Here is an 11324-nt window from a genome sequence, read left to right on the forward strand (position 1 = left end):
CTAAACACCGTTTCACCAACCTCTCCACATCTCGTGACATTTTTGGCCAATAGTAACACTCAGTCACCATTGCCAAAGTCTTATCTCGCCCAAAATGTCCCCCTAAACAAGTACCATGGAGCTCTCAAATAATTTGTTCACACAAAGACCCTTCAGGAATGCACAATTGATTACCTTTGAACAAATAGCCATCATGCATTCTAAACGGCAAAGTTGTTGCATTAGTTGAAACTTGCAATTCAACTATTACACTGCTGAAATATGGATCAGCTTTGTATTGTTCTTTCAGCTCTTCAAAACCCACCACTTGAGTACTTGTTACGTTCAAAAGCAAAGAGCATCTACTCAACGCATCTGCAACAATATTTAACCCACTAGATTTGTTCTTCAAGGAATAATTAAATTGATCAAGAAATGCATTCCACCTCACATGTCGATCAAGAAGCTTCTTTTGTGAATTTAAATAACGCAAGGCTTGATGATCGGAATAAACCACAAACTCCCGATAAGCCAAATAATGTTGCCAATGATGTATTGCTCTTACCAGCGCATAAAACTCTAAGTCATAAATGGAATATCGTTGTTTTGAATCAGCTAATTTTTCACTAAAGAACTCTATTGGCTTTCCATCTTGACTCAAAACAGCCCTAATTCCAGCCTATGATGCATCACATTCCACCACAAATAATTTTTCAAAATCTGGTAGTGCAAGAACTGGTGCTTTCGTCATCGTAGTCTTGACACGTTCAAAGGCTTTTTGGGCAACATGTGACCAATCAAAACTATCCTTTCTCAAACATTCAGTTATGGGGCTCATAATGGAGCTAAAATTCTAGATAAATCTCTGATAAAATGAAGCTATTCTATGAAAATTTCGAATATCCCTGATGGATTGTGGCATTGGCCATTCTATAATGGCACGTATTTTCTCTAGATCTAGTTTTAAACCTGCTACAGACACAACAAAGCCAAGAAATACCACTTCGGGGCACATAAAAGAACACTTTTTCAAGTTTATGTACAACTGCTCTTTATAAAGCACCTCAAAAACTTGACGTACATGCTTTAAATATTCTTCTTTAGTCTTACTAAAGATCAATATGTCATCAAAATAAACCACAACAAAAGACTTCAAAAAAGGTTTTAGTACCTCTGTCATGACTCGCATAAAAGTGTTAGGCGCATAAAAGTGTTAGGCGCATTAGAGAGACCAAAAGACATCACCAACCACTCATAAAACCTATTCAGTGTTTTAAAGGTTGTCTTCCACTCATCATCGCTTCTTAATTTGATTTGATGATAGCCACTCTTTAAATCAATTTTAGAAAATACTCTCGAATCGGATAGTTGATCTAACATATCTTTTAGACGAGGAATAGGGAAGCGATATTTGACCATAATTTTGTTAATTACGCGGCTATCCACACACATCCTCCAAGAGCCATCTTTCTTGGGTGCAAGTAAAGTCGGACAAGCACATGGGCTCTTGCTCTCTCGCACTAGCCCCTTCCTAAGCAACTCTTCCACTTGCCTTTGTATTTCAACTCACTGCATAAGAGGCATTCTATAGGTTGGTTGGTTTGGCAATGGTGCTCCTAGAACCAAGTCGATAGCATGTTGTATGCTCCTCATAGGTGGTAAACCATGCGGCAAGTCATCTCTAACCAATTTTGCATATTCATTCAGTATTAATTTAACTTTAGGGGAAAATTGAACTGATTTTTTAACCTTATCATTGTTCATTATCTTGCTAACCAAAGCATACATAACCCCAAGTTCTTGGCTTTCAGCTTCAAACTTCTCGGCAAACAAGTACCCATTAACCTTGCTATTCATTGAAAGAGCATTTGTTTCCTTAGCTTCCTTAAAAGGGTGCAAAGTGTACCTTTTGTCGCCTTTATAGGAGAAGTAGATATTAGGCTTGGTGCGATGTTCCATATCATAGTCATATAACCAAGGTCGACCCAAAAGGATGTGACCAACATCTATAGGAACAATATCACATAAAGCCTCTTTATCCAGACTAGAACCCATGCTAAATTTGACCAAACATCGCATCGTAACTGGAATCTCATTGCCCTTCTTCAACCACCTAACTTGATATGAATGCAGATGTTTCTCTGTAGGTAACTTCAATTTGTGTACTGCCTCAGTTGAAATAACATTCTCCTTGCTTCCTCCATCTATAATTAAGTTATACATCTTACCACCACATAGAACACGAGTCTGGAATATGCTGCGCCGCCTCCAATCTTCGCCCTCTTCCTTAGTTGTTGCAATCATCACTCTTCTAACCATTAAGGACTCCCCTTGAACTGGATGAACAACAATCTCATTCTCTTCATCAATATATTCATCATAAACAGGTTCAACATCCTCAATAGCATCATTAAACTCTACAAGGTTCAGTGTTCGTCGTGGACAAGAATAGGAATAATGTCCCTGTTCTCCACATGTAAAACATGGAGGTTGTGAATTGTTACCTGCCTTGAAACCACTAGAACCAGAATTATTTTGAACCTCATATTGCACAACACTCTTTCCTTTTTCGCTTCTATCCACGTTACTCACACCTCCACTTCTTGCTTTAATGGATGTGACAACCCCTCTGCTATTACGTTGAGTTGTTTGATCATCCTGAAAAGTCTAATTAATGCTAGGATTGCTTGCTGTTCTGCCCAATAAAGGCCTCCTTGCACCATAGCGCAACACCTTACTTTCGGCCATTAGAGCGTACTGATGAGCATCTTCAAGATTAAACAATCGAACCACACCCATTTCATCTCTAATAGTTCTATTCAACCCTGTAAGATAACGTGAAGTCATCTGTTCATTTGTCTCACTTAAACCAACACGAATAGACAAATTGTTGAACTTAGAAGTATACTTTTTGACGGACATGTTGTTTTGCTTCAAGGAATTAAATTTCTCATATAATTCCATAGCATAATCAGTTGGCAAAAAATTTTGCCGCAACTTTTTCTTCATGTGCTCCCAAGTGTTGATTTTGCCTTGCCTTGCCTTGCCTAGCACGTTGCTCTTCAACTCTTTTCCACCATTGAAGTGCAATGCCTTTTAATTTGAGTTTAACAAACAACACTTTCCTATTTTCAGCCATTGGTTTCCACTCAAAATATGTTTCCAAGCTAGCCTCCCAATCTAAATAGTCTTCGACATGCGTCTTCCCATAAAAATCGGTAGCTTCCACCTTGACTCCCCCACCATTCAAATCAAGAGCATGCAGTAACCGGTCTTCCAATCTGCCTCCCACTGCATTATTTATGGCTCCAGCATCATGAAAAGGGTTTTCATTCTCTACATCATCAAAATCATCCTCCAAGCCACCTTCCGGTATGTCAAAAGGGTCGCGGTAATCTTCTGGAGTCTCCGTACGGGCTACCGCAGGTTCTTGCCGCTGCAAAGCTTGTACAGCCCGCGACAAATCTTCAATCATACAATGCATCTCAGCAAGCTTTGTTTGTTGTACTTGATTGCCTCTCCCACGACCTCTACCACGTCCTCTACCACGTCTAACCATTGTGAAGGAAACAAATAGGAACCCTGAACGGCTAAGGTCTTCCAATCTGCCTCCCACTGCATTATTTATGGCTCCAGCATCATGAAAAGGGTTTTCATTCTCTACATCATCAAAATCATCCTCCAAGCCACCTTCCGGTATGTCAAAAGGGTCGCGGTAATCTTCTGGAGTCTCCGTACGGGCTACCGCAGGTTCTTGCCGCTGCAAAGCTTGTACAGCCCGCGACAAATCTTCAATCATACGACGCATCTCAGCGAGCTTTGTTTGTTGTACTTGATTGTCTCTCCCATGACCTCTACCACGTCCAACCATTGTGAAGGAAACAAATAGGATCCCTGAACGGCTAAGGATCTCAACAAGCTCTGTTTGCTCTGATACCAATTGATGTGGTAACAGGTCTAAATCGAGAAAAGCGGCAAAAATCTGTCCTGAGATGGGTGGATTGAGACCGAACCATAAAAAAAAATTAAGGTTTTCAAAAAAACCACTAATGATAGTTTTATTGATAAAAATAAGATGATCCTTTAAAATAGCCTTAAGAGACTATTTATACTAAGATTACATCACCTATTAAAATAAACCCTAACTTAAAAAGTCACATGCTAGTCACATGAATGTTTTATTTAAAAATAAATAAGTAAATAAATTAGGAAAGGAATGCTCCTACATCACTATCAGTAAAAAGAAAAGGAATCTGATTATTGTTTGAGTAGGAAAATAAGATATTGCCTTATAAAATTCGAAAAAAAAAAATTGATTACTGTGTGGGGAAAAAAGTTAAGGACAAAATATTTTGTAGAATGGTGAGGTGATAAACAAACTTTGGCTATGTTGTAAGCTTATAATCCGTTGATCATGTTTATAGCGAGGTCAGCGCATGGGTTAGAAGCTTATGATAACATATCAATATAAATTTTTTGACTTATCTAGTGTAGTAATTGTGAGACTGATAATTGGATTCACTTGTTTGGTGTGGCCGGTTCAACCACAAAAGGACAGTTTGACTCAAATAAAGTTTTTTCGTTACAAAAAGAAGTTAACTTTACTAATTATAATGCAGGAGTGGAAGGTGTTCATCATATATAGAACTGAAGTTCTTGTTTAATCTGCCTGTGGTTTTGAAATTTTACACACCTCTTTCTTTGTATCTACGATGATAAAGCATATTCACCCCGATCATTTTTGCTTCAGGAAAATTACAATCAATTGAATGAAGCACTTTCTGGTTCTGATCACTCATGGACAGCTCTAACTTTAAAGGTAATGGATGATCTCTGATGAAGGATATAAAGGATATGCAGAATTGTCTCTGGTTGAATGATTCTTTTGTTTGAGAATGTTTTCCGCATCAATGAGGCTTGTTTCGGACACTTAGCTGTGTCTTATATATGCTTTCATCTTTTTTTTTTTTTCTTTTTCACTCTTTGCGGTTGGTGGAAATGGAGGTGGCATGGTAGTGTTTCAGCATTAATTTCGTATTCTATTTCTTTACTGACTGTTGTGGACAATTCTCTATCTTCTTTGCTGTGACTTATGTTTTCCACATTTGCGCCAGATTCTCCAGTATTTTTTTCCAAAATGGTTTCTATTATTCAGATCCCTTACCCTTATATTTGTTCCTTCTTTCATTAAATTTCTCTTGGTTATGTCAGTTATGCATTGCTCTGGAAACTGCAAATAATTTGGTTTAGTCCACTGATACGAATGTTAGATTGCTATCAGAGAAGGTTGGGGAGATTGAAAAAATTATCAAGAGGGGAGACTCTGCCATAGCAGCAGCAAAGGCTATGCAGTTCTCTCTAAACCAGAAGGAAGGATTGTCTGTGGGAAAATCTATGAAATAGTCGAGGTCCCATCAGGAACAAGGTTTTTACAGTCTTTATAGGATTTTCCCTTTTAAAAATTGTCTTCATAAAGATCAGGAAGAAGAGAATAGAGATACTTATATAAAATACGTGACACTTTTTTGGCTCTTGGATTCTTGTTTAGGTAAGTTTTCTGTCCTGTGGCTAGTTCGGTTGTTTTTCAGTGACTAACTGTTTGAATCAAAATCCAGGTTGTTACTACGACATGCATGAATTTAGACTTTGTCTTTTCCTGAAGTTATATTCTGACATTAGCATGTATGATGTGTTTCAGTGTTGATTGAAGTTACCCCTTGAATGATACGAGTGCAGAAATTTTTGAACTAAAATTAACTGCCAAATAATTCTATTTTATTTCTGCTAAGACATCATAATCCATTCAGTTGCTTTACTTTCCACAATGATGTTGAAAGCTGCTATTATGATATGAGTCCTGCCTCCAGGATTTCTTCTATGCTTTGTTGGTATATGTGCTGGATTCTTCTTCAGGATTTCTTCTGTAACTTGTAAACCTTCCTTAGCGTTGATTTCTCACCTGTTAAATGAGTAAAGGAATCCTTAGACAAAAATAATCAGATTATCGAGACTCTCATAGGCTTGAAATTAAGGTTATTGTGATGCTATAACTATCGCAGAACAGGTTTCTTGTGTATTATGTTGTAATTTATTTGTATGCATTACTTCTAGCTTTTCTCTACATGGTGATGTACCTACACATTCCCTAAAACCATGAAATTCAACAGGGATTTAAATGGTACTGAAAAATTTTACAAGACGGGGAGTTTGGTGGGAGATGTTTTATTATCAAAATTGAAATATTATTTTGAAGGTTATTATGTATAAATTATTATTATTATTATTATTATATTTGATAAAATTTAATAAAAATTGGGAGGTATAAATAATTATTATATTTGATTAAAGATAATAAAAGAATATTAACATATTATTTTTGTTAAATATATTTGGATTTGATTATTCTAAAATATTTTTTTTATTATTTGTTATATGAGTAGTGTCATATATATAATTTTTGTGCACAAACAACAACATGTCATCATGCGCTTGAACAATTTAAAATTAAAGATAAAATAACACTCAATCATATAATGACACATTGTTGTTGGTATGTATAATATTATTGTTGTTATATTAATTAAAAATGAGGTTATTTTTACTTCAAAAAAATAAATAAATAAGGATATAATTATAAAAAAATCAAGATTACTTCGATAATATTTTAATATATAAAGTAAATGTGATAATTATGATATCTTTTATATTATTTATTATATCATTATTAATAATAAAATATTTTATTATTTATAAATTAAATAAATAATATAATATAAATAATAAAATATAAATTAATCGAAACTTATTAAGAGGGCGTTTGGTTTGAGTAATATTTTATTACCAAAATAGAAAGATTATGTAGAAGATAAATTACTTAGAAGATTACTGGGTATAAATAATTATTATATTTGGTTAAAGGTAATAAAAGATTACTAGTAAATTATTTTATTTAAATATTCTTAAAATAATTATTTTTAAATATTTTTATATTATTTGTCATATTAATTAAAAATAAATTTATTTTTGTCTCAAAAAATTAATAAATAATAATATAATTATAATAAAATTAAAATTACCTTGGTAATTTTTAAATACCTAAGGTGAAGATAGTAATCAGATTAGCACCTATATTACCTATCACGTCAGCATTGATAATAAAAAATTACTGTAATCTTTTATTATTGACAAATTAAATAAGAGAATAAAAAATAGATTATCAAGATAATCTTTAAATACAAAAACCAAACGCCCTCTCAATGTTATGATCGACTCCCCTACAGATCTCTCCAAAGCACAGTACCACACAGTTCAAAAAACTAGTGTAAATGAAGAAGATATGTCTGATTTTATTTTTCTCACTGAGCAAGAAAACAATATAAAACGTCTTCTATTTCAATCAGACCTCTCACGCCATCCAAAATCAAGCAACAGAAAAGTAAATTAAGACCATTTGAGGTGTCGGTAGCCTCCCCAGCATATAGCTGCCCAGTACATAACCTCCTTAACAATTGTCACTGTTCACTAATATATTTGCCAAATCATCCAACTTTTATTCCCTTCTGCTGCCACGTTGCTCACTCTTTTTCGAAGAATCTTCCGTAATCCTTTTGCCCTTTAACCAATTTCCTCTCTTATGTGTCCCCTTCTTCCTTCCAGCGCAGACCTTGAGAGGCCCATCATAGTACTTGTACCAAACCTGATGTTCGAAATTGTTTATCATCTCTTTAATCCAATCTTGTGCTTAGAGCTCACTTTGAAGCACATAGAGATGGTAATAAGTTGGCCAAGAGCCTTAATTCTTGTCTATTTTCCTAGCGGAGAAACTTTTCTTTATTCTCTCTTCGTCTCGCTCTCCGAATACAAAAATAACAAAAAATCTTTGTCTCTTTTTTCGTAGAAAAAATTTCTCTTTTTCTCTTCCTATTCATATAAAAAAAAGTTCTTACACTTTTTCTCTCTCTATCCCCACTAAAAAAATAATAAAATATCTATTAAATAACATAACATATTTATAATAATTCAAAATTTGTAAGAGTAATTTAATATATAAGAGTTTAAAGATTCCATAAGAGAAAAAACTAATTAGAAAGATGATATATTAGAGATATATATATCTCTGTCCCTTACTACAAAAATTTTAACTGTTTTCATCTCTGTTTTTATTAGAGAATTTTTTTTTAATTTAGAGAGAGACAAGCTTAGACCTAATTTCATACACGGAAATGTCATCTATATAAGTATAGTCTTAACTATTACTAAGCCTACCCCAAACATCACTTTCAGTCCAATCAACGCGAACTCAATTAACAAAGCCCAAGTTCATTCCATTGTCGGTTTTAAATGGGTTTGATCCAAACTAGTCTAAACGAATATGCATGAAAATGACCAAAAAAATATCTTCAAGTAATTTAGAGCAACATTTTAAGCAACTTGACAGAGGGAGAAGGAAAATATCTTTTCTATTATATTTAAAAAAAAAAAAAAAAAACTTCTTCTAGATGATATTTAAAGTCAATAGATACAGGATTATTTGTCTAAAAGGCCTCTATAACTCTCTTTTATGTATAAAATAAAATAAAGTACTTAGGTTAAAAATTTGATGAGCTCTCAGCGATCATGAGCTTAACCATCAACTGGGGTCAACACTTTCTGCAGCTAAGAAGAAAGCAACAACTTAACCAAAATTCTTACCGACTAATCAGTGAAGAAAGGAGACAACGCTATCAACAGCTGTGGTCTCTATTTTTAATTTGTGCAATTTGTATTAATCTAACAATAATGTCATCGTCTCATTACCTTAATTAACTCCTTAATGATGCTTTCAGGAACATAAACCCCCTTTAATTAATGGGTTGATTCTCGTCTTACAAAAAACAATTAATTTAAGTGACGGATCTAAGGCAGTGACATCACTGCCTTTCAACTTTAACTAATTTCTTTATTTAATTAAGCATGACGTTGGCTAAAAAGTTAACGAAAATGACTTTTCTTTTGGACAGGATCAGTTGATATTATCGCTCCACGTGGACGACAAATAAGCAGCAGCCTGTTGGTTCTCCAAGGGGCGCTTTCAAAGTAGGAATCATTCTACATGGTTTATTGCTTTACCCAGTCTTAATTATAATTTAACTAATCAGTGATTAGTTGACGCTAAGTACACTGTAGGATTATGATAATTAGGATTAAAGATAGAGGTTTCGCTATCATTTGTTACTTCCAAGTTACTTTCGGCTTTTGGTTTGGCCAAAGGACTTATTCCCACCCAAAATATATTGTTATGTCAAGTTTTTTTTGTTAATTTTAAAAATCTTATTTATCCATATATATATATAGTTAAATTTAACGAAACTCTAATACCTTAAAAATTTTTTTTTTTCTCATAAACCCTAAAAACTAACCATTTTTTCTTTAGGTCAAATTTTAAAAAATGGTATTCTCTCTGTAGGGTTCAGTTTTTAATCTCCGATGCTAAATTCGATGCTATCACGGGTGACAAAGATTCTCTGATGCATTATCATGCTCTAGCAATCTCCCAAAAGAAAAATTCTAGGAAGACAAAGAGCGTCAGGGTGGGAAGAGAATCGTCTTCCCAAACAAAGACGAGGTCTTCATCTTCATCTTGGAAGATGAAGAGCTTCTTCTCCCAATGAAGATCTTCATCTTTTTAGGTCAGATTTGCATCAGTCAACATTCCAGAGGAGGGGAGAGAGACTGTCGAAGTATGATAATGCATCGAAAAAGTTTTATCACCTGCGATGGCACTAGATTTGGAGCCGGGAACTGAAAACTAACCCCTAGAGGGGAATTTGATTATTTAAAACTTGGTCTAGAGGAAAATGATTAGTTTTTAGGGTTTTTTAGGGATGGGGAGGGGGAGGGGGAGGGGGTGAGGAAGGAGATTAAATTTTAATTTATTTTTAATATTACAAATAAAATGATCAATTTACCTTTGAAACCATTAATTTTAACCATCTATAAATAGGCAAATATGATTTTTAAAGTTAACGGGGGAAAACTTGAGATAATAGGATACTTTGAGTGGAAAATAGTCCTTTGGCCTTTTGGTTTCTTTGAACTTTGATACTTTTGCAGACTTCCTTACCATGTTTTTAAAATTAGGTTGATAGTCGGATCAGTTATATCATTATTTTACCGCTTAACTGATTTAATTAATTCAACTGATTAGTTTTAATATAAGTTACCATAATTGAATGAATTATTATAAAAGGTTGAATTAACACTTTATAATATTGTAGAATTATTCCATTGAGTGTTATTATCATTCTCAAATTTACCACTATTAAAAAAATCAATACAATTTTAAATCTATTCATTTATATTAATAATACAAACATTATTGTATAAATAATTCACATAAACAACATTTAATTCGTCGTGAGCTTTTAACTTTTAAGAGATTTTAAATTTACAGTGTGGAGTTCCGACTGAAATTTGAGTCTTAAGAGGTGAGAAGTGTGTATTCACTTTGAGAGAAAAGTTAGATTCTAATTTTAGGTTTAAAACTTTTAAATTTTAAGTTTTAATGTTTTTAAATTTTAATATTAAATAAAGTAGTATTTAAATTTTTTTTCATTGCCAAAATAAAAAATTAGTAAGTAAAATAAAAATAGGTTTCTTGGGTTTAAACAATTTTTTTCGATTGAGTGGTTTTCATTAGATTTGATTGACTTTTTAATTAGTGAACAATTAAATAAAAATTGGATCTCATTAGATTTGATTGACTTTTTAATTAGTGAACAATTAAATAATTAATTGAACTTATTAAATCAATTGATTTAATCCGAATTTGATAATAGTGTTTTCTAACAAAAACCCAATGCATCTTACGCAGTCATTCGCTGATTCTAGCTGTTTCAATTTGAAGCCACGCTCTCAAGGGAGAGATGTGATTTGGCTGCCAGCACTGCTAAAGATGGAGCCTCATAGCTTTTGTTGTGAAGAATTATTTTATATTTCTCCAATACAATAATGACTAGGATTGAATTTGAACTGAGCTAAATTCGAATTCGATTCGATTTATATATAGTTAGCTTGAGTTTGAATTCGAGCTCAACCGAGCTCGACTAAAGCCAGCTCAAATTCGATTTGATTCGTTTTTCGTTATCAAAATGACATCATTTTAATACATATTAATCAAAACGATATCGTCTCATTTTAGATTGAGTTTGGTTGAGTTTGAGTTCCAATTGACTTGATTCGTATCTACCCCTAAAAATGACCAGATCCAGAAGCAGCAAATTTTATATAACTTCAGTCGATTTCAGGGACAATAATGTCAAAAGAAAGACAAAAAGAAAAACAAAACACTAGTTCCCAAATGTCGT

This window comes from Mangifera indica, unplaced genomic scaffold, assembly GCF_011075055.1.
Source record: "Mangifera indica cultivar Alphonso unplaced genomic scaffold, CATAS_Mindica_2.1 Un_0024, whole genome shotgun sequence".
Taxonomy (NCBI): domain Eukaryota; kingdom Viridiplantae; phylum Streptophyta; class Magnoliopsida; order Sapindales; family Anacardiaceae; genus Mangifera; species Mangifera indica.